Genomic DNA, 20,585 nt, shown 5'->3' on the forward strand with positions numbered 1-20,585 from the left:
TTCCCTATGAACTCATAAACACATGTATTGATTTGGGGTAGAATAGAGCCACAGTGCTTTAACCTCTAGAGGAGCCTGTGATGGTCCATCGGTTACCTTGAAGGCATGGGCTCTCCCTCCCTCCTTGGTTTCATTGAGGCCATCACTATGGATTGGCTATTATACAAAGGTTCTTGTGTGAGTGAGGTCCCAGGCTTCTGTCCAGCAACACAACCATCCAGCACTGGACAAGCAGAGCAGCAGCACACACCTCTGTAGTGAAAGCAAATGCCATAGAGCTATCAACACATGTGTTTTTTATTCTCTGTATTAGAAGCTTCTTCTTGGACTGATTCCCTCTTGCTGCTCATATCCTTTCTAGTCATGGATAAATTCAAATTAGCATCCTTAATATATTCTGACTCTAGATACAATTAGTGAATGAAGGGATTTCAAAAAGTTTCCAAAAAAAATAGAATTAAAGTATAAGTTTACTTTGGTATGAAAACAGTTTGAAATTTATATATAATTTTTTTCATAATGCACATTTCCATGGACTTTCTGAAGACCCCCCCCCACCCATATCATTACCAATCTGTTAGGATTGCCTGGTTTATAAATCCACAAAGCTTATGGTCAGGTTGAGAATGTGGCTAGCAGAGCCAACATATAAGAGGTGCAGTCTTCATTATTGATAGAGAGATGTGGCCAGAAGTAGGGCTTTAATGTTATAGTTCATAAAAGTTCATCACCCTCAAACTTCAGAAGACAAATGTCAAGCTCTCAGAGATCCTTTTTAGTGCTATTTTGCCTGGGCTGGAGATGAGGATAAGCAACCCTTCTCTTCCTTCAGGCTGTTGAAAAACAGAAAGGGGAAAAGATGTTGTATCCCTTTTAAACCCAAGAGATAGGTGGTGATGGGATCACCAGCCAGCTCCTTCACATGAATGACCTAGACTCTCACTATGAAATGTGGGAGAATTTGACATCTGTTGTTTTGTCTTCAGTATGCAGAGACCTTGCTGAAAACTTGAGACAAATAATCTCACTTCAATATCCTTTTGAATATTGCTATTTTTTAAATAAAAAGATATTTTCTTGAGGTTTTCACTATAGGGCGTGTGCGTTTGCCAGAAAGACAGAGAGACAGGGAGACAGAAAATGAGAAATCATCCCCCCAGGAAAAATGGGCATGCCACAATCCCTTCTCCTCCATTCTCCTCTCGGGATCTTGAGCACACATGCAAATGTGCCCAGTGTGAGTTTAAGCCCCTGGGTCTAGGACTCGAACCACGGTTGACTACATGGGAGTCCAGAGACATAGCCATCATGCCAACTGCTGGCCACTAAATAAAAAGATATTAAAATTTGCAAAAAAAGGGAAAACTACTCATGAAGCATTTATAAAACCAATGAACTATGAATAAGCAATAGAGTCCCAACTGATACTGTTATTAATACGCCCACTGATGTTTTAGTAAGTCAGTATTACTCAAAGCCATTTTGAAAGGGAAGAACAAAAGAAATTTACTCTTTTTGTTTGTGTTACTGAGATTACTGAAATAATTTTTAAAAATTTAAGAATCAATAGCTTGATTTATTTTTCAGGGAAATAAACTCACCTTCACAATTAGAATCTTTTCATTTCTACCTTAGGTATCACATTAACTTGATTATCTAGGTAGTTTTGTTTGTTTGTTTGTTTGTTTGTTTTTTGCTAGAGGGCTCATGCCCTTGCTACAGAAAGAGAGAGATAAGAAGAGGAAGAAAGTACTCCCCATGGGGTGTGGTCACACTGAAATTCCTCTCCATTTCTTCATCATGTTGGGATTTGGGGCATGCATGCACATGCACACACATGCACCAGGTGTGTTTCAGAATTCAAATCACAGGGTTGGTCATGTGGGATCTGGTTTTCTTAACTACTAGGCTATGGGGTTGCCCCTCTAGGAGGTACTTGATAAACAGCTTGAAGTATAAGAGATTCAAATTGACCTTAAATGTCTGACTCACCCTTAATTATTGATTGGAGATACGCCACCTGTCTCTGTGGTACCTTTATCACCTACAATAGCAATAATTAGTAATCCCTCTAATGCTATAATTGTAGAGAAATTTGTTTTTCATACTTCCTAACTTTATAAATGATATCAGATTTTCTCCTGGTCACCCTAATACATTTAAATATTTGTACAAGAGAAAAGCAGAATAGCATAAATGACGTAGCATGGTGCATTTTACGTAGCCTTAGTTCCACTGTTAGTTAGTATTTAACAAACTTACCAGTAGAAATAAGGCAAAATTCAGAAAAGGTTTTTAGGCTTACAGCCAAATATTAGATTAGTAAAAAATACAAAGATTAAAAGCATACAGCCCTGGCAAAAGCTTTGTGAAACAGGAACTGTAATGAAAAGTCTAATAAAATTATAAATTGTCATGAACTTGGAGAAAGGCAAATCATTTTAGAACATTTATTAACATTTAAAATTGTTACATACTATGACTCAGTTTTACAGAAATATCAGGTATCTTCAAAAAGTTTGTGGAGAAATGAATCAAAATATGAGTTTATATTTGTTGCAAAAAGATTTGAAATCCATGTATAGTTTTCACATAACATGCATTTCCACGAACTTATTGAAGATTCCTTCATAAACTCCTGCCATATAATTATGTTATCAGTCATTTCATTATCCTTTTTTTCTTTTTTTTTATACACGTGCACCAAAAACTTTTTTCTTCAAGGGAAAATTGGGCAGTGGCGTGGTGGCTAAAGGTGCTGGATTCCCACATGGTCGACCATGGTTAGAGTCCCAGACCTGGTGGCTTGTTTTCTCACTTTCCCTTTCTCTCTCTGTCTCTTGCTGGTCAAATTAAAAAATAATAACAAATGGGCAAATATGTAAAAGTGGTGGGCTGAGAATGTTTACAGAGCATTCTTCATGGCCTATCCAATTCCAAGAGAAGGTAGCTCTCATCCTAGAGACATTGATTTTGTGTTGTCCAAATTGCATTTCTTTGGATTGTTACGAATGAAAGTAATATTTTTTCAACATATTACTGACCACCAAGGGATTGGAGAACCTTTCTCTAATCTCCAACCATAAAGTTTTGATTTTCCTTAGTTTTTTTTTTTTTTTGAGAGGTTTTTGCTATAGGTTGTGTATGCCAGGCAGAAAGAGAGAGAGAGAAAGAAAGCGAGAAATCACTTTCCAGGGGTGGGGGATGGCCATGGCGCAATCCCTTCTCTTCCATTCTCTTTTCAGGATCTTGGGCATGCATGCACACGTGCCCAGCGTGAGTTTAAACCACCGGGTCTGGGACTCAAACCGCAATTGACTACATGGGTGTCCAGTGACATAGCCATTATGCCAACTGCTGGTCCCCCTTTTTTAAAGAGTCTGGAGAAATGAATCACATGGAATTCGAAGAAAGAGGTGAAAAATGCCAAAAAAGGCTACTTTTGGACAGATGAGAATCTAAAAAAATCTTCATCTCCATATGTAATACTTCTATCAAAATAATGTTCATGGGGGGAACCAGCAGTTAGCGTAATGGCTACGTCGCTGGATTCCCACGTAGTCGACCACGGTTCGCGTCCCGGACCCGGTGGCTTAAAACTCACGCTGGGCGTGTGTGTGTGCATGCCCAGGATCCCGAGAGGAGAATGGAGGAGAAGGGATTGCGGCGTGATCATCCCCTCTGGGGGGTGATTTCTCGCTTTCTGTCTCTCTGTCTCTCTCTGTCTGTCTGGCGAGCGCACGCGCCCTATAGCGAAAACTTCTCAAAAAAAAAAAAAAAAAAAACTAAAAAAAAAAAATAAATAATAGTGTTCATGGGTTTGAGTTCTCCATTTTCTCCCACTTTGCTCATAATTCTATCAAACGACCACCAGGTGGCAAGCTGTAGCTGGATGCTGATTAAATGGGGTTAACTGGGATTTGGGGTGTTTTGTTTTTCCATTCAGAACAGCTACTGCACTCCCTTCCTATGCCTGATATTCTTCATTAAAAAAAAATAATTAAAACAGGGTCTATAAAAATATTTCTTTTTTGGGAGTTTGCTATAGGCATGTATGCTCCCGGAGAGAGCCACAGAGACAAAGAGGAAAAATGAGAAACCCTACCTAGGGGAGATGGCCATGTTACAAATCCTTCTCCATTCTCCTCTTGAGATTTTAGGCATGCATACACATGTACCCAACGTGATTTTCAAGCTACCGAGTCCAGTACTAGATCCATAAAGTTGGCTATGTAGGATCCAGGGCCTTAACCTCCACGCCACTTGCTGGTCAATATTTTTCTTCTTTTAAAAATACTTATTCCAGTGCCAGCACAATGCTAAGCACTGTGTCTTGGGAGCTGGATACCACATGGCCAAATGTGGTTCTAATCTGGGCCCTGGTGTCTTGGAAAACATGCTGGGCATGTGTGCCTGAAATCCTGAAGAGATGAAAAAAATAAAAAGGAAGAAGGATCGCTATGGCATGACCATGCCGTATGGGAGATGCCTTCTGGCTTCCACTCTTTTGCTCCTTCTCTGTGTCTCTAGCAAGTACATGTACCCTCTAGCAAATTAATCTCTCTCTTTCTCTATATAGACACACATACACACACACACACACACACACACACACACACACACACATATTCCCTACCTCGGGCTGGATAAGCGAATGGATTCCTCCTCAATTCCCCTTCCCCAGCCCTATTGTTCTTAAGGACTGGCTCTTCAGAGATCTCCCATGCTTGCCTCCTGATGCCACCTTCTCTCTTCCCAGATCTGACTCCCAGGTCCATAGCCTAGTATCCCATTAATCCAGGAGGAGATTCCTAGTAGCACACTCCAAAAAGCAAGTCAACGCAAACCCAGCTAATGTTCAATTTGTCCAACTCACTTCTTGAATTTTCTATTTCCTGGGAGCATCAAGTCCACAAGCCAAGCATTTTCTCTATATTTTCTATTCATTTTCCCACAATTTACTGCCCCTAGCCTAAGTCTCTTTGTCATTTCTCCACAAATGTTATTTCTTTTCCTGGTTCCTTCATTCTTTCCTTTCTTCCTTCATTCTTTTCTTTCTTCCTTTTTTCTTTCCTTTCTTCCTTCATTCTTTCCTTCCTTCCTTTTTTCTTTCCTCTTTCATTTTCCTTCCTTCCTTCCTTCCTTCCTTCTTCCTTCCCTCCCCCGTCCCTCCCTTCCTCCTTTCCTTTCCTTTCCTTTCCTTTCCTTTCCTTTCCTATAAGGTGCATGCACTTGCAAGAAAGAGAAAAAGCAGAGGAGATGGTACACTGCAATCACTTCTATATTTTCCTTACACACGCCTAGCATGTTTTTCTAGCCACTGGGTCTGGGACTCAAACTGCACAGTCAGCCATGTGGGATCCAGCCACCTTAACCTCCACACCATCTGCTGGCCTTGTATTTGTTTCTTTGTTTAAAAAGTGTTTAAGTGGGGGACCAGCAGATGGTGTAATGATTAGGTTAATGGACTCTCATATTGTCAACTATGGTTTGAATCCTGAACCTAAAACTCACACTAGGGATGTGTGTGTACATGCCCAAAATCCTGGGGGGAAAATGTAGGAGAAGGGATTGTAGTGTGGCCATACCCTTTGAAGGGAGGAGTGATTTCTCACTTTCTGTTTCTCTGTCTCTCTCTGGCAACTACACACACGCTATAGCAAAAATATCTAAAAAAAAAAAAAAAAAAAAAAAGGGGGAAGCAGGGCCAGCAGGTGGTATAATGGTTAGGGCACTGGACTCCAAAGGGTTGACTCCAGTTCGAGTCCTCAACCTGGTGGCTTGCTTTCTCACTCTCTCTCTCTCTCTCGTCTCTCTCCAGTAAGCACAAATGCTTTGTAGCGAACAAAATAATAATAATAAATCATTTTTAAATGAAAATTTTATAATCTCTTGGTCCTAACTAATTCATCAGGTCTTTATTTTTCTTTTGAGGATTCCCACATACATGCAAAAATAAATATTAAATACTTTTCTCATGATAATCTGTCTATGTCAGTTTAATTCACAGGCCTAGTCATAAACCATAGAAAGGTAGAGGAGAGTTATTCCTGCCCTCCAGTGGGATGTTGCCACTAATGGCCTGCCTGCCAGCCATTCAGAGCTGGCATAGGAACAGGGTATGTTGTACCTGAAGATTCCAGACATTGGCTTTCAACTGGCTGATGTGACAAACAGGATGAAGTTGAAGTCCATCCTCAGGCATCCACTATGGTGAAGAGGAAGATGCTCTGATTTAGAGGAGCATGTGTGCCCAGAGCTTGGCTCAGGTCTGATCCCATCTGTGGCTGGTAATGCATCTCAAGTGGGATCTGACCAGAGCATCTGTATCATTAGAGTGGTCTGGAATAGTGTTGGAAGGTCAAGTCTCATTAATATCAATTGGCAGGAGCCAAGATGCTGAAGGTGACCCTGAGGTAGTAACCTTTTATGACATCATCTGTCATTGGCACCTCTGTGTGCAAATGTTTATTATCTCATCATTGAAATGAGAGGAGATATGGGGCAGATGGTAAGCCCGTAGATATAGGAATAAAAGGGAAGGATAAGGATTTTCGACAGAAAAAGCTTCTGAAAGCAAAAACTATAAGGAAATACATTGTAAGGAAGAACATACAGACCATTCTTGGCAGCTGAGGAAAGCAGGTCTGATTTGTCCAACCATTTGCTGCCCCAGGCAGACACAGGATGTAAGTGAGGGCTCATAACAATTTGATTTGCTTTAGCTTTGTGTCTTATTCATTCTTTGGCCTCATTTTCTTCTTCTGGCTCAGCTGGTCCTAAAAGAATTATGTTTATTTTACATTGAGAAACTGGATCCCTTGGGTTTCTACTTGGTTTGAGCAGCAGGAGAACCAAAAAGGAATGAATTCTGAACACTCCAGGAAAGCAGATTGAAGAAAATAGACTGGAGACAATGTTCAAAAGGAGTTCATTCAAGTGAAACCAGACCCTTAATAGCCCTGCCAAGGCCAGTAAATCCTGTGGTGTTTCCCCATGGATGGGAGTCCATGTCCCCGCCAGGAGGGGCCATCTGCCTACTTCAGTCTGTTCAGGAAGCTTCTGCTTCAGTCAGGACTTGCTATCCAAAAGCTCTTTTTTCACATCCTGGCTTCTGACTATTCTGTCCCCTACTTGGCTGCCGTTATTTGGCCATTTCACTGCTCACTGGCATTGCTGCCAGAGGTGGGCAGCTGGGGAAATTAAAGGAGCCAAACCATGAACCAGCTATTGTTGCTGCAGCTGAACAGATTTGATATAGGATTAGGCTGAAAGGGAGGAGAGGGGAACCAGCAGTTAGCGTAATGGCTATGTGGCTGGACTCCCACGTAGTCAACCGAGGTTCGCGTCCTGGACCCGGTGGCTTAAAACTCACGCCGGGTGTGTGTGCGTGCGTGCCCAAGATCCCAAGAGGAGAATGGCGGAGAAGGGATTGCAGCGTGGCCATCCCCCCTGGGGGGTGATTTCTCGCTTTCTGTCTCTATGTCTCTCTCTGTCTGTCTGGCGAGTGCATGTGCCCTATAGCAAAAACCTCTCAAAAAAAAAAAAAAAAAAAGGAGGAGGGAACTCGTGGCCCAAATGAAGGTTCAGGATGATCTGAGAATTTTGAGGGCTCATCCTGTCACTGTCCACTATGAAAATTTGGCAGTCGGTTATGCTTAGATCAGAAGGAGGGCAAAACTCAGAACCAGACAGTGAAAAAATAAATTTATGCTAAGTGATTCCTTTGAGAATTTGACTTTGGGAAGTAAAGGAAGAGGAGAAAATAGAAAAGTAATGAGTATGGCTACTGAGCAGACCATCATAATCTAGAAAAAACTGTCCCCTAATGTGAAAGTAGCCAGATGATTTCTATCATATGACCCTGACTCATCAACACCACATTTGATGAGTCCAGGAGAAGCCACCTAATTCAACAGCCTTTGAGTCAATACATGGGCTTATGGTTAACCTATAAAAAGTAGGACTCAAGAATTTTCAGAAATCTGAATTTAGAAAACTAGAAGAACATGTCTAGTTTATTTTACTTTATTTTTATTTTAGTTAAGATCTTGCTGTTTCCCAGGCTGGCCTTGATTTCACAATCCTCCAACCTTCAGCTCCTGAGTAGCCAAGATTATAGGCACACACCATCACTCCTGCTACACTTAATTCTATATAATAGAACTTGAGCCAAGACGTTCTTACTGGGCCATGCTTCAGGGAAAATTACAAAGAAGTAGACAATCAGAAGAAAATAATGGTTGGAAAGAAATAGTCTTGTTAGTATGCAACTGAAGCATATTAATGTTAGCGTGAAGATCTCTGAATTCCTACTGCTGCTGCCTTGGAAGCTGTGTTTAGTGTCTGCATTTTTGCTTGTGCAATTTTTCAAACAGTGATTAGTACTGAAACCACCAAATGTCTAATCATATCCTTAGGATGACCTGTCAGGAATGAAATAGTAGGGATGTCCACTTTGGGGGGCTGAGGAGAAAGAACATTGTCCCTTCACACTCTGAAGTCAATGACTACGACTACTGAAATTCAGTCTCACAGTTCCCTTTTAACTGTGCTGTGGAAAATGACATAGTGAAACGGCACTTGGCAAAGTAAGAATGTTGGTGAATTTTATCTTCTATGTTAAGTATTTTTCCTTTATGTCTACTTTTATTTAATGTCTTATGGAAAATAATATACATACAGAATAAATCTTCAGTGTATGACTTGACAAATTTTCACAAACTGAACCCACCAATGTAAAATGCCATCAGCGACCACATCCAGAAACAGCTTTCCCAGCTCGTCAGCAGCCTTCTGTTTCCATTTTCGGTCCTACTTCCTAGCTTTATGGAGGTGACTGTTCTCCTGGCTTTTAGCTCTATGGATTAGTTTTGCTGCTGTGTAATTTATATCAATGGAATCAAGGTACATATTTTCTGGTGCCTAGAATCTTGCACTCAATGGTATGCTTGAGAGATTTATCAAGTTGCTGCCTATAAGTGAAGATTCATATTGTTGAGCAGTATTCTATGATGTGAGTATGTTACAACTGTTTATTCTACTGTTGATGAACATGTGGATTGTCTGTTTTGGGTTATCACAAATATTGTTACTATGATTCTGATCACATAACTTTTGAAAAGAGTGGAATTTCTTTATAATAGAGTATGCATGCTTAGCTTTCATGAATACTGTCAAAGAGTTTTCCAAAGTGAACAACTGTTAGCTTATTTCTTCTTCAGCTCCTACATTTTTGTCTACTCCTTCCCATCACCATCTCTAAGCAACGAAATCCAAATCTTTCCTACTGCCTCTGACTGTCCAGGGTTTGGCTGAATATGCACATACATCCCCACTTGGACTTTGCAAAAGATCAAATATTCTATTCTATACCTTTTCCTTTGAAAACAATATCCTTTTCTGGAATCCTGCCTTTATTCCTCAACATGGTAGGCTAACTTAGCCAGTCAGCTTAGGCAGCTCCTTTGGGAAAGGCAACATCATGAGGGCCTAAGCAATGGCAACTTTGACGAGTTTCTTTTTTTCTTTTTCATATTTATTTATTTATTGCTATAGGGCATGTATGTGTGCTCGCCAGAGAGAGACAGAAAGACAGAAAGCAAGAAATCATACCCTGGGGCTATGGTTATACCATAATCCCTTCTCCTCCATTATCCTCTTGCTACTCCTTCCCATCACCATCTCTAAGCAACGAAATCCAAATCTTTCCTACTGCCTCTGACTGTCCAGGGTTTGGCTGAATATGCACATACATCCCCACTTGGACTTTGCAAAAGATCAAATATTCTATTCTATACCTTTTCCTTTGAAAACAATATCCTTTTCTGGAATCCTGCCTTTATTCCTCAACATGGTAGGCTAACTTAGCCAGTCAGCTTAGGCAGCTCCTTTGGGAAAGGCAACATCATGAGGGCCTAAGCAATGGCAACTTTGACGAGTTTCTTTTTTTCTTTTTCATATTTATTTATTTATTGCTATAGGGCATGTATGTGTGCTCGCCAGAGAGAGACAGAAAGACAGAAAGCAAGAAATCATACCCTGGGGCTATGGTTATACCATAATCCCTTCTCCTCCATTATCCTCTTGGGATTTTGGGCACACATGCACACTCGCCTAGAATAAGTTTTAAGCCACCGGGTCCAGGGCCTGAACCACAGTCGACTATGTGGGAGTCTATGACGTAACCATGACACCATCTGTTGGTCCCTCAACTAGAGTTTTAAAAGGCTACACATTTCCTTGATATAGTTTGCTACCTACACAAAAAGCAAGGGCCATCAGGAAGAACAGATTGAGGAAGCAGAGCTTCTATCATCCCTCAACTTTCATCACTTAGCCACTGCCATTTGTGCTTAGATGACACTCAGAAGGGCTCTGTGGTCCCATAGTCTATTAATTCACTAAGGATCTAACAGGGTTGGGACTAATAACAGGATGTTTTTAAGACATGATGCAATGGATTTTCTTCATTGAATGTTAAAAATGGGACTAGGGGTGCAGCAGGTGATGTGGCAGTTAAGGTGCTGGCTTACTGTAGTCTGAGTCCAGGATCTGCCAGCTTAAAAATCATGCCGGTTGCATGTGAATGAGTGTTCAAAATTTCAGGAGGAGAGGAGGAGAAGGGATTGTGGCATGGCCACTCCCCCTGAAGGTTGATTTCTCACTTTCCCTCTCTCTCTCTTCAGAGCATATGCACCATAAGGAGAAAGAGAGAGACTGAGACTGTGTGGTTTTATAGCAGGAAAACGCTGTACAGAAAGTTCTGGGTTTGCATCCAGAGATTTTCCTGAGTACAATGGACACATGTATGTCCATGACCTGAGATTGGTTAACGCTAGGGATAAATTGTGGCATGAGGACTCTGTTGGGAGTGCTATTTCTTTTTCTCTGTTTCTTTCACTTGTGGAAGCAATCAGCTTAAAAAAAAAAAGATGAGTAACCTAAAAGAACACCTATCATGATAATATGGTAGTAAGAAGTAAACAAACATGATTTTTATTAGTGTTAATGTTATAAATATATCAGTTTTATTTCTATGTACAGTTTAATTCAATAAATATTTGTGTTACATGTATAAAATATTATGAATAAGTTGTACTCCAAGCCTGAAGGAATTCATAGAATTTAGTCATTAGAATGACTATTCTTGAGGAATTATAAGCCATCAGTGTTTTAGGTTTAGTTTGCCCAGAAGCAAACCCCAAGTCAATGATGTGAGGGAAAGTCAAGTTGCTTGGGAGGTGTCATAGATGTTGACACTTTGTCTATAGCACCTTTTCCTTGCACTCATCTGGGAAGACCACAGGCAGTGATAGGATATTGTGAGGATCTGGAGCGGAGGAAAAATGTCAGTCCCTTGAAACTGAAGGTATGATAACTCCACAAAGTGAGTTATATTCCAGAGTACTCCGGGGGATCAAGTTGAAACCAAACTCCTCCTAAAACCACATCCTTTCTTAACTCCTTCCCCTGACCTATCCTGCTCCCCTTGTGTGATAAAAGTATTCTCTAAGAGTACTCTCTTAATAAATGCCTTGTGTAATCCCTATCTCAGGCCGGCCACTGTGATGCAGCAGCAACACAATTCTCTGCAGTGCTGAAGTCACATGGGAAGTTCTCAGGTTCAAACTCGAGGTGTGCTTGTACATGTTGGGTGTACCTGCGGCCCTGCTGGCTAAGGCTGGAGGTGTATCACAGCATGAAAACCCTGTTGGGTGTGCCCTCCACTCTCAACAGACAAATTAAACTTATATATATAAAAGAATCCCTATCTGAGGCCCAACTTCTAAGAAACCTGAACTAAAGTAGGAGGGAATCCCAAGAGCATCAGGAAGATAAAACGATGATAGAGGGAAGGATAACCAGACAGGCTGCAACATCAGCAGGTCACCACATGAACAACTGGTAATCTATTCTTCTGGGGTAAGATTGCCAAATTTAGAAAATGAAAATACAGAATGATCCATTAAATGTGAATTTCTAATAAACAGAACATCATTTTTTAGTACAAAAATGTCCTATACAGTATATGTAAGATATATTAGGTTGTTAAGCAAGTCATGATATATTTTTTGTGTTTTTCTATGCAAAATGCATGATGATTTTTTCCCACAATCCACTACTTAAGTATAAAGCTATTCATTGTTTATCTGAAACTCAAATTTAATTGGACATTCTGCTTTATCCAACAGCTCTTCTCCGAAGATCTCTAGGAAAGGAGACAGTCTAGCAAATGCCTGAAAATTGTCACACTCAAGAGTGAGGAAGCTGCAGAATTTATCCTCCAACTTTCATTCATTGCTGACTGAGTGATATTCTTATGGCATTAACTCTTTGGCACATCTAGGTTGGTCTAGACATAGACTGAGATCTGGTGGAAGAATATTGGCAGTAGGTGTTGAAATAGTGAGTATGACAGGATATAGGCAGGGCATCAGTGGTGTCTGCTACCAATAGCAGCTGAAACTGGAACTTTTCCGAACTCATGGGAGCAAAGGTAGGTGGAAAAGGAGCTTTTGTCTCTACTCATTTCTCTGAATGAGTTCAAGTGGTGACCACGAAGTGTGAAGGAGAGAATTAGGCTGAAAAGAACTGTTACATTAAATTATGGCAGGCTGAAGAGTGTATATTTGTACATTCATGTAACAGAGAAAAAGGAAAAGCAGAGTTTACTATTCCAGAAATGGCATAGGAAAATGAAGATTTCTTGACCTGTCATTGTCACTAAAAGTAATGGTGCAATTATAGGAAGTGTCTGAGAAGTTCTGAAATTCTTTCTGAAACTAAGGAATAAGTTTCCTTTCCATTTTCAGTGAGAATAATGAAGCCAAATGATGGTCTTTTCATCATGAAGGCCAATTAAATTTTCAAAATTCTCTTTACACCAATAAGTGTCAATACTATGGGTATGTATTTTTATCATCAGTTCATTGAGCTTCCATATGCCATCTGCTCAAACACATGGGGAATGTATATTTTTTCTTGTTTTTACCATTCTTTGGGAATTATTTAATCTCTAATCAAAGCCAGCGAAAATGAACTAGATATAATTTTTAGTGTTATTTCATCATTCATTGGGTAAATGCGTGTACTCTTCTGGTCTGAATGGCCATGGCCCCACTTGGGAACAGTATAATTCATTTAGACAGCAGTAAGAAATAATTTCTTCCTTTCTGGGCTCTCTTGGCTCAAACTCCAGTTTTAAATTATTGGGAATAAATGTAATTTGGTCTTGTGACATGTGATATATTCAATTGCTCTGGGGAAAGGGCAGAAAACATTAATAAAATGAAATGTCTGTTAGTGAGTTGGCAAAAGTTGGGAGTTGAGTTCCACTGTTTCTAAATAATATGAAGGGCATTTAGAATTTTTTTTTCTTTTTTTGTTCTTAACTCTGAGTATTCTATTTCATTCATTTTTAAAGGCAGGTCAATGGATCATTTCCCAGCCAATGGTCCACAGCCATTCCAAACTGTTCCATGTGTCGGCTAAATTGCTATCCCATTCAGTGTACTATTTGTCTTGAGAGGCAATAAGAGCAGACAGTAGCCAAGGCCACCAGGTACAGTTGTACAAGTCGTCTATAAGAACACTCAATTAAGGAAGTGGCTGGATTGAAATCTAGCCACATTCCTCTCATCATGTCATGTGTCCTGTGGCCAGGCTATTTCTCACCGAGAGAAAAAGGCACATTTTTAAAATAAATATAACACTAGCTGAATGGAATGCTGTGAATTTTAGTCATAGCCTTCAAAATTTAAGGATTTTGAAACCAAGTTTTTTTTTCATTATTACTGTGCTTTATCAAGACATAGCAGTTTATGGCTGCCAGCTCTTTGAGGGGAGTAGAAGATCTAATTCTCATCAACAAATGGAGATGAGAAGTTTTTCAGGTTGTGTAAGGCCTGTCCATCACCACAGACTTCATGACCCTTAGAGCTCATATAACAACCTATGTACCATTGTCCATTGGGGGATAATTCTGTGAAAATTGGCTAGGATTCACTGGGGAAAAGCAATTGTTATTGCCTTATGGAGGAGCAATATATGTAATAGCTATGGGGTGTCCAGTAGGTAGTGCAAGCTTATGTTTTAATTACTTCAGAAATATAAGTGCTGTAAACTTATAATGAATAGCCCTTGAAAGGTTAATTATGAACATTTTTAAGTAGCAGTATGTTCTCTCTAAATTCAGCATAACCACTTCTCTGTGTTATGTGTCATTCCATTTATTTTTTTCAGCATGGTAAACTTTTATCAGTTGCTGTCCAGAGATTATCTAAAAAGTCAGGCTTTAGTACACATGTGATAGTTTGTTGTAATCCTCCCCCACCTCCCACCAATCCCAACCAGAAACACCTTAGTGGCATTAAATAAGGTGATGACATGGCCAAGTAAGAAGACCCTGCTGGGACCAGCAGTTAGCATAATGGCTGTGTTGCTAGACTCCCATGTAGTTGACTGTGGTTCGAGTCCCAGCCTTGGTGGCTTAAACTCATGCTGGGCATGTGTGTGCCCAAGATCCCGAGAGGAGAATGGAGGAAAAGGATTGTGGCGTGGCCACCCCCTTTCTGGCAAGCACATGTGCCCTATAGCAAAAATCTCTCCAAAAAAAAAAAAAAATGAAGAAGAATACCCTGCTACAGATCCACTGGCCTGAAAAAGTGACACCCAGAAACTGTTTGATATGAAAAAATGTGAATTAAAAACGTGTTATTTATATTTTGTGAACTTATGTAAGTGTAAAGCAATTTTAATCAATCAAACTTTCCAGTGCTGGGTTGTGTTAAGTTTGTACTATCTATACTTCTGAAACTATTAAAGCTAAAAACTGCATAGAGTTTTGGAATATTCTCTGAGGTCTTACACAGATGACATAGAAGTTCCATACATGGGGACCAGCAGTTGACATAATAGCTGTCGCTGGACTTCCATGTAGTCAACTGAAGTTCGAGTCCCGGACCTGGTGGCTTAAACTCATGTGTGTTTGTGAACAAGATCCTAAGAGGAGAATGGATGAGAAAATATTTTAGCATGGCCATCCTCTCTGGGGGGAGGGGCGGGGGGTGAGTTTTGGCAAGTGCATGTGCCCTATAGCAAAAACCTCTTAAAAAAAAAAAAAGAAGTTCCACACATGATTTTAATTAATGTGCAGAACATACCTTGAGGTCAGTATTATTGTCCCTGCTTTACAATTCAGTAAGCTGAATTTCCAGGACTGTGCTGTCCAATGCAGTAGCCACTAGCCGTATATAATCACTGGAAACTAGAAATGTGGGTGAGCCTGAATTGAGATGTGCCATAAGTATAAAATTCATACTGGATTTTGAAGATTTGGTTCAAAAACAAATGGCAAAATATCTCAATGATTTTTTCAAAATATTGATAATACTTCCAAATAAAAAGAATCTGGGGCTATCCAACTAGTGTGGTGGTTGGAGTACCTAGATCCCACACTACCAATTGTGCTACTCAAGTCCTTGACCCAGCAGCTTGAAAAACATGCTGGGCATGTGTGCATGTGTGACCAAAATCCTGAAAGGAGAGTAGAGGAGAAGGTATTGCAGCTGCAAGATCATACCCTCTGGTGAGTATTTTCCCACCTTCTCTCCTCTCTCTCTGTCTTTCCATCTGGCAAGCACACATGTCATAGGGAAAATTTTTTAAAAAACAAGAAAGAGGGACCAGCAGATGGCTTAATAGTTACTGTGCTGGTCTCCCATGTAGTTGACGTATTTCAAGTCCTAGACCTAGTGGCTTAAAACTCACATCGGGCATGTGTGCGTGTGTGCCAAAAGTCCCAAGAGGAGAGTGGAGAAGAAGAGATAGCGGTGTGACCATTTCGCTCCCCCCACCCCCGGGGTGATTTCTCTCTTTCTATCTCTCTGTCTCTCTGGTGAGTACGTGCACCCTACAGGAAAAGAAAAAAGTCTCTGTACAGAAAAAAAAAAGTCTGGAGTTGGGTTAAGTAAAATTAAAAAAAAAAATTAATTCTACTTAGGGTCAGCTTAATGATGCAACATAATGCACTGCTACAGGAAAAAGAAAAATGTTTGGAGTTGTGTTCAGTAAAAAATTTTTATAAAAATTAATTCCGCCTAGGGCCAGCTCAATGATGCAACAGAAGTGCACTGCTCAGTGATGCTGGATCCAGATGGAAGGTCACAGAACTGGTTCTGTACTCACCGGGTGTTCATACTCATGACCCTAGCTGACTGAGAAGGCATGGAGTAGTAGTAAGGGGGATCTCATCATGAGTCCCTGTTAAGAGTGCATGTTTTTCCCTCTCTTTCTCTCCTCTCTCTCCTTTTTCTCTCTTTCACTCTGTTTCTCACTCTCATGGAAAGAAAAAAGTAGACTTATAAAAAAGAAGTACACCTACTTCTTTACACTTCCTAATGCAGTAGTAGAATATCTGAAATTTCTGTGGTTCACGTTACATTACTATCAGATAGCACTGTTCTGGATCAATCCATCAACATTGGCTGCCCAGCAATATAAATCTGTCATATGAGGAATTAAGAGGATTGGTGGTGCTCTCCCTTTGAGGATATCAGAATTGTTTAGGGGACCTCTGGAATCTACAAATTTCAACCTAAAGGAATGAATTTCCAAAGATGGAAATTCAGGGGCCATGTCAGGTGTATAGTAACTTACTCCACTGATAGGAAAAGTCAACCCTGAAAGATGAGAGGGCATCAAAAGGTTGTTCTGTCTCGATCCAAGTCTTTTGCCTGCATCTGAGTTTCAGAAACAGTAGCTTTCAGAAGTTTCTATTCCTCTGTTGATTGGGGAAGTGACACCAGTGTGCCCATAAAGCCATCAATAGTGAGCAACAGCATCAGATGAAAAACTGTCGCAAGCATCCTCCTTCAAGGCAGGAGATGAGAGCTATGTTGGTTCATAATCTCATTTCCTCAGCTCAGTCATGGTTTCCTGGCCATTCATTATAAAAGCTAACAAACACTAAGAATTTCAACCTAGGATTCTAAGTGAAAAGATTGTTTTTCCCTAAGAACAGTGTTTAAATATGCTTTATAACTGACACTTCTTCCTTAGCAGCTATCTTAAGGTTCTGGATAATCAAGGAGATATCCACTTGGTATCTGTGAGACTCCAATTCATCACCTGCAAAGCAGAAGTAACATTATCCACTTCACAGGATTATTGTGTGATTTAATTAAATAAGACAATAGTTATGAAAGTGACTTGTAATAGGTATATTGGTTAGCCTCTGCTGCGTAACAAATGACTCCAAAGTTTAGTGTCTTAAAATAAAATTTTTTTTCTCAAGATTCTGTACTTGGCTCCATAATTTTCCTAACCTGAGTTGGTCTTGTCTGGAGTCCTTAGCTTCAAGGTTGGCTGAGCCTCATTTATTGTGGTCTTTCAATTCTGAGGGAGTTAGACTGGGCTTCCTCCTATGTTAGTAGCAGCATTCCCAAAGGAAAGACCCCATGCACAAGCCCTTTTTGAGCCTTCACTTCAGTAACATTTGCTGATATCCCATTGGTGAAAGCAAACCACATGTCCAAGTCTAGAATCAATGTGAACTGAGCCTATACCAGGGAGTGTGTTTTATTGAGGGTCATTGATTTTAACAATTCACCACACCAGGATACCAATTATCAAGTTCTCCCTATGTACCAGACTAGGCTAAGCACTTTATACATTACATCACTTAGATTATCAACAACCTGGGTACAGTAGTTACTTTTGTTCAGATTTAACAGTTATGAAATAGAAGCTCAGCAACTTTGCACAACATGCCCCAGATCCCACAACTAATATATAACAGAGCCAAGATTTGTGCATGGACCTGGCTCTCTTAAAGTCTGATCTTAATCTGCTAATTATACCTCTTGCCAAATATTAGGGGAGAGAAGAGATGATGGGGGGAAAGAGAGTAGAAATTTGACTATTGACAATGTCTTGAATTATCCTCATGAACTACCTCTGACCAATATTAAGAGACTTAAAGAAACAAAGAGCTGAAAGAATAAGGCAGCCCGGACTGAAGCAATTTTATATGCCCTGCCTTCCCAAGAGTATGCCTTGGCATGAGACACCAAAGAGGTGAAAGTTAGATATGAAGTCTGGAGTGACCCATTGTCACATGCATGGCTCCAGCTTTAAGTTGGCAGCTGATAAAGAATATAAAACCCACTGAGATTTTAGTAATATTTAATTTCCCTTTTTGCCTAATCCCATGTTTATTTCTAAAACCCACATATAAAAAAAAGATATTAGACAAATTACATATTCCAACCAGCAGACAAAGCCAATGAAAGTGATTGTAGATGAGCTTCAGCAGAATGGGAATGCCATTATCTTTTTTAGAAAATGGGCTATGGCTTGGAAAGTGAGTATCTCTGCAGAAAAGTAGAAACCCTACCCTTAGATAAAAAAATCTCATTAATAATTCTTTTCTCAAACAGGGCAAGAAAAAAAGATTTGTTGAGATGGAGACTGCAGACACAGATAGCAGCGTTCCCGGGCTGCCGCCTGCATGAATTGGAGGAAGGCACTAAAGGTTACATGAATGAGGCTCGTTAATATTCACAGCGGCATCTGGTGCTATGTTGCCAGGAGACAGTAATGAGAACAGAGCATCTTCCAGGTCTAATGGCACTGCAGCTGCCACATCAATCCTGCCGTCCCCAGAAATGAGATCTCTATCATTTGCAAACAGGGAAACGTTGGTGGCTTGGCTGTCATTCCAGAAGGTCACTAAAAGATATGCAGATGAGCTGCCCATATTTCTTGGGCTGACACTCACCAGGTTCCCTGAACAGTTTTGCCTTTCCAGGGACATTGTCTGACAAGCCAACTTGTAAAGGGGTAAAGGAACTGAGTATTTGCTCCTGATCCTCAATCCTCAAAGCAGTTTGACATGTCCCAGCTTACTGGATTGGATTTCCCTCCAAATATTTTCTATATACCTTCTTTGGAGGCACTTAGCCTCTGTCAATCTTGTGCTCTCATAACACATGAAGAGCACAGCTTTTTCAGCTGATAACTCCTAGAGAATAGCAACAGCAAAAGGAATCATAAGTCCTTGTTCCTGTGCCTCAGTTTGGATTTTTCCTGGAGCAGACCCAGAGACAAAGATTTGACTTGAAGTATATTCCTTCCCATTGGCTAGTGGGAAATGCCAAGATCTAAGGTCTCTCTTGTCTTTACTCTTTCACTGATAGAGCTAGAACTTTTTCTTGCAGACATTTAGGAGCTAGATAAGTATGAAGCTCTTTTTCTTCTTCTTCTTTTTCTTTTTTAATTTGCCAGAGGGTAGATGTGCTTGGCCAGGGAGAGAAAGAGAGAGAGAATGAAAGTGAGAAAGTGCCCTCCCCCATGGGGGATGGTCATGCCACAATCTTTTCTCCATTTCTCTCTTCTATTGGGATTTGGAGTAAATTCTCAGGTAACCAGCATGTTTCTCAGGCCGCTGGCTCTGGGACTCAAACTGTGCAGTTGGCCATGTGGGATCCAGCGGACTTAACCAACATGCCACTGGCTGGCCGGGTATGAAGCTCTTTTTACACTTGTATCATAATTTCTCACTTTCAGCTACTCTTTCAAGTATTTTTGAGTACACTCTGTCATGTTATCTTCACCATATCTTAAATCATTCAAAAAGTATTCCATACTTGTTATGCACCAGGAATGAAGATGCAATCTCTTGACAAGGTCCTTGCCCTTACGGTATTACCAGTGAGGTAATACAGGAGACAACAATACATAGATAATTGTATTAATTTATTCATACATTGAATGAGTAGTTATTAATCACCTATTTTGTGCCATGCATTCTCCCATGCACCAAAGATACAGTATGGAATGAGACCAAAAAATAATCCTGATTTTTTACTGATGCCTACTTGGGAGGAGATGATAAAAACTAAAAATAATCTACCCAGATTGAGCCAAGAGGATATAGAAAGTCTGAATAGGTCCATAACAAGCCAGGAGATTGAATCAGTTATAAATAAGCTCCCAACAAAGAAAAGCCCTAGCCCTGATGGATTCACCTCTGAATTCTACAAAACTTTCAAAGAGTTAACCCCCCATTGTGCTCAAGTTATTTCTAAAGATCCAAAAAAGTGAATCTCTCCCTAATTCATTCTATGAAGCCTCTATCATCCTTACCCTTAAAACAGATAAGGACAGGACAAGGAAGGAAAACTATAGACCAATATCCCTGATGAATATAGACGCAAAGATTCTCAACAAGATATTAGCAAATCATATGCAACAGCTTATAAAAAAGATTATACATCATGATCAGGTAGGCTTTATCCCAGGAATGCAAGGTTGGTTCAACAAACACAAAACCATAAATGTAATACACCGTATTAATGGGAAGAAAGATAAAAACCATATGGTCATATTGATTGAAAAAAGCATTTGATGAGATACAACATCTCTTCATGATCAAGACTCTCAGCAAAATCGGCATAGAAGGGCCATTTCTCAACATAATAAAAGCTATCTATGAAAAATACCCATAGCGAACATCATCCTCAATGGAGAAAAGCTGAAAGCTTTTCCACTAAAAATGCGTACAAGACAAGGATGTCCACTTT

General features: G+C 40.1%; 1 long non-coding RNA gene across 1 annotated transcript; it reads right to left on the minus strand.

Annotated features, from left to right (window-relative positions):
* Window positions 1-590: 590 nt before the first annotated feature.
* LOC102498418 (uncharacterized) lies at window positions 591-6,366 on the minus strand. The gene is made up of 3 exons (XR_333859.2): window positions 6,131-6,366; window positions 1,993-2,044; window positions 591-833 (listed from the first exon to the last, which is right to left on the minus strand). It is a non-coding gene; the product is annotated as an uncharacterized LOC102498418 (long non-coding RNA).
* Window positions 6,367-20,585: the final 14,219 nt, after the last annotated feature.

The sequence above is a fragment of the Tupaia chinensis genome, unplaced genomic scaffold, assembly GCF_000334495.1.
Source record: "Tupaia chinensis unplaced genomic scaffold, TupChi_1.0 Scaffold000101_1, whole genome shotgun sequence".
NCBI lineage: Eukaryota > Metazoa > Chordata > Mammalia > Scandentia > Tupaiidae > Tupaia > Tupaia belangeri.